This window comes from Chelonoidis abingdonii, chromosome 11, assembly GCF_003597395.2.
Source record: "Chelonoidis abingdonii isolate Lonesome George chromosome 11, CheloAbing_2.0, whole genome shotgun sequence".
Lineage (NCBI taxonomy): Eukaryota > Metazoa > Chordata > Testudines > Testudinidae > Chelonoidis > Chelonoidis abingdonii.
The window spans coordinates 44,185,936-44,189,918 of record NC_133779.1 but is presented as its reverse complement, the minus strand read 5'-3'; the positions used below and the strand labels follow the sequence as shown (position 1 = coordinate 44,189,918).

Below are 3,983 nucleotides of genomic sequence, written 5' to 3'. Positions count from 1 at the left end.
TCCCTGTGTCCCTGTAGGGATAGCTAAGAGTTTGAGCACTGGCCTGCTAAACCCAGGGTTGTGAGCTTAATCCTTGAGGCCACTTAGGGATCTGGGGCAAAAGCAGTGCTTGGTCCTGCTAGTGAAGGCAGGGGCTGGACTCTGTGACCTTTCAGGGTCCCTTCAGCTCTGTGAGATAGCTACAGCCCCCACATCTCCTACAGTCCCCCTCCCTACAGATGGTCCCAGATCCTGCCTCCCTAGCTACAGTCCCTCCACCTACCATCACTACAGCCCCCCTGCTCTCATATCTACCATCCTCACAGTTCCCCCCCCCACTAGAGCCCCCATGCAGCTTCTACTCTCTCTCCTGTTCCAAGCCCTCCACATGTCCACTACTCTCCCAGCTCCCCCAACTCCAACCTCCCTTCCACTTATATGCCCTATACTGACTCCATGTCTTGGCCGCCAACACCTGCAGTTCACAATCCAGAGCTGGGGCCCAGTACAACCCCCACAAGGAGCCAGTAAGAAACCTGTACAACAGAAATGATGTTGAGACGTGGCCAACACTAGTATCCAGACAGAGAAAACCTAATCCAAATGATGAGAAATGAGCATGGACTTCCCACTGAACAGCAAGGAGAACCCAGTATTGCCATTGGGTCCTCCCTGATGAGCCTTTCCTTCAGGAACCCGCCCTCTTTGGGGGAAGAAGCAAACCAGATTGTAAATAAAGACAAAGGGGCAGGCAGAGCACTCAGGGCTGTCACCTTCCCACAGTGGCTGCTTCTGCCTGTGGAGGAGGCACCAGGCACCATTCTGAGATGCCTTAGAAACAGTGGAAGCTACAGGGCCCTTGAGTCGGAGGAAACAAGGCCCAGCTCACCCGCTGCAGCTGGCATTCAGCCACAGCTTGGAATTCTCACATAACTATTTTTTTAAAAAGTAACCAACCCAGTTTAATGGGGTATTGTTCTGTTTATTCAGCCAATAACACAGTTTCCATGGGGCTCACTGAAGACTCAGAGGGATTTGCTCCCTTCCCTTATCACAGGGACCAAAATAAGTTCAGAGATTCTCTGCTATGGGCACTGTGCAATCAACCAGACAATTCCCAGCTCACTTTCCAGGGGCTGCAAATATGGGAAGACATTTCCGATGCTTGGATAATTCATTGATGTTCTCCATCCATGAGCACTATGGTGGGAGAGAAAGAGGTTAGAGTCACAGAGCTTAGTCTGCCTAACAAAGTGCCAAGCTAACACTGCGAGAACAACCCATTTGTACAAACCAATGTGAACACCTCCAGTACCCACACAGACTCAGCCCTGGAACAGCAGAGCAAGGAATGAGAACCACACCCACCAAGGCATTGCAACCCTGGGGCTTTCCTAAACAAAGCAGGCTATTTGGATAGCTGACCTGCAGTTTGTCACAGAGTTGGGGGAGAAGGCCCTGCACCCCCGGCTTCCTGCGATTCACCATGACTCTTAGCCAGACAGTAACACAGGTTTATTTAGACAACAGGAACACAGTCCAAAATAGATCTTGCCGATATAGACAACAGGACCTCCTCAGTCAGGTCCATCTTGGGGGGCCAGGGGAAGCCAGGAGGCCTTTCTGGTCTCCCCTCCATTTTCCCAGCCAGCTCCAAACTGAAACTCTCCAGCCCCTCCTCTGCCCTCGTCCCTTTCCCAGGCCAGGAGGTCACCTGATCTCTTTGTTCTCCAACACCTTCAGTTGGCACCTTTGCAGAGGAGAGGCCCAGGCCATTGGTTGCCAGGAGATAAGAGTGTAGGCCATTCTCTGTACAGACAGCATCACAGGGGCCCGCTTGGGCTCTGCAACAATCACACACCCTGATCTCCCCACCCAGATACCTAAGAACTGCAAAGGGAAAACTGAGGCACCCACACAGTATACAGAGAAAACATTAAGAACATTCCCACTTTGTCACACAGTTTTCCTTCTGTATTTTATACCACATTAGAGTTGAACCCCTGCCCTCTCCACAGTCAATGACTGTGTCTCTTTCTCCCCCTTTTACAAACGCAGACAGAGCTGAGGCAAGAAATGTCTGCTTTGGTCTGTGGTCTTTATTTCCATTCATCATTAGGGTTAGGTAAAGTCCCAACACACAGTCTCTTACTCTCCCTCATCTGCAGCTAGTCCAAACCCACCCCACAGAAGGATAATTTGGGATATAACTTTCAAGATGTGCAGAATGTGGGTTTAGGCTCCTAGTCGGAGTCACTATGGAATGCAGGGTGCGGGAATGACCCAGTCAGAGAAACAGACAGAGCTTACGGAGAAGAAAACCAGCTGTCTCTCTCTCAGTGGATGGGTTCTTTTTGAGTGAGATGTTTGCCCAGGCCCAGTGGAGTCAAGTTTGGGGTAACTGAAGCTGAGTAACTTGCTGTGTAACATTTGCATCTCTGAAGAATCCTACCAACTAATTCCAGAGTCCCCTCGCTGCCAGGGCAGGATCAATGATTTAGTTTAACAAATGGGCAAACTCTGGGGCAGAGAAACTGAGTGATTTATCCAGGGTCACACAGCAAGTAGTGGCAGAGCCATGAGAGGGTCAGGGGGGCAGCAGGACACAGAATTCCATCCCTGCACTTGTTGGGTGCCTGCTGGCATTGTGCCTCTGCCCAGCACACCTGTGGAGAACCTGCTCTTGTGAGGTTCCTGTTAGGAAATTAAACTGCATGTGGTATTTAGCGGCCCAAAACTGATCTGAGGAGGTGGGGTTTGCACAGACTACCATCAGCTGGGGAAAGGGAGGGGAGGCAGCAGGAAGCTCCTCACCAGGCTCTTGTTGACGCTGAGGAGGGTGGCCTGGTACTGGGTCAGTGCCTGCAGGTTCTGGGCCAGTCTTCCCAGCTCCTGGGACAGCTCAGCCACGGTCTCTTCAAAGCCTGCAAGACAGGTCAGAATTGCTGGGGAGCAAGAGGGGAACCCCTCAGACTCCTTCACCACCCTCCAGCCCCGCCCAGCCTGTGGGGCTCACACCCCACCCCACCCCACGCAGGGAGCACCCCCCCACAGCTCCCTCAACCCCCTTCACTGTGTGGGGAGACACCCCTCTCACTGCCCTCCAGACCCTCAGAGTGTGAGGCACACCCCACCCCCTCTGTGCGAGGGGGGGCACATCACATCTCTCCCCCTCCGTGCGGGGGGGAGGGGCACACCACACCCTATGCCCGGCACTGACACCAGTGCAAACGTCATGATTTGAGACTGGCTTCTCACAAGCGCTTTGCACGGACAGGGGGCGGGGAACACCAGAGACTCCCCCTCCCATCACCTCTCAGCCCCGCCTGGGGGCCCCCGGCCTCCATCCCCTGCCCCGCTCTGCAGCTGGACAAGCAAAGGACCCGGCAACCCCGCCCTTCCCCCTCCAAATACTCCACGGGCCAACCACGTCCTGCCCCGGGAACCCCCCCCCAAACAGGCCAGCTGCTTCCTGCTCCGGGAACCCCCCCCACAAAGAGGCCAGCTGCTTCCTGCCCTAGGATGCCCTCCCCACGGGCCAACCATGTCCTGCCTGGGAACCCCTCCCCCACTCCCCCAGGGCCAACCATGTCCTGCCCTGGGAAACCTCCCCCCCACACACACGCATGGTCTTCTGCCCTGGAAACCCCACATACATACACACATGGGCCAGCTGTGACCCTGCCCTGGGAAACCTCACCCCCAGGCAAACTGTGTCAACTCCCCACCCACACACAGGTCAGCCATGACCCAACCCCCATCAGACCCCCCCTCAAGGCCAGGCATGACCCCACCCAAAACATGCCCCAACCTGACCCTGCCGTATGGGTCCTTGCCTGGGCTCAGCCCGGGCCCCCACTGAGGCTTGGCGCTGGTTCCTAGGATGGGCTGCTGTTGTGCAGGGGAGGGATCTTTCTGGCCTCCACCCCAGGAGCATCCCAGCCTCGTGGGGATCCCGTGACACCTCTGACCTCTGTGGCTCAAGACACCTCATGGGAGAGGAA

The 3,983-nt window shown here is 55.2% G+C and overlaps 1 long non-coding RNA gene across 1 annotated transcript; it reads right to left on the bottom strand.

The window, feature by feature from the left end:
• Positions 1-511: 511 nt before the first annotated feature.
• LOC116817241 (uncharacterized) lies at positions 512-3,426 on the bottom strand. Its single transcript, XR_004371875.2, has 3 exons — positions 3,293-3,426; positions 2,794-2,903; positions 512-1,179 (listed from the first exon to the last, which is right to left on the bottom strand). It is a non-coding gene; the product is annotated as an uncharacterized LOC116817241 (long non-coding RNA).
• Positions 3,427-3,983: the final 557 nt, after the last annotated feature.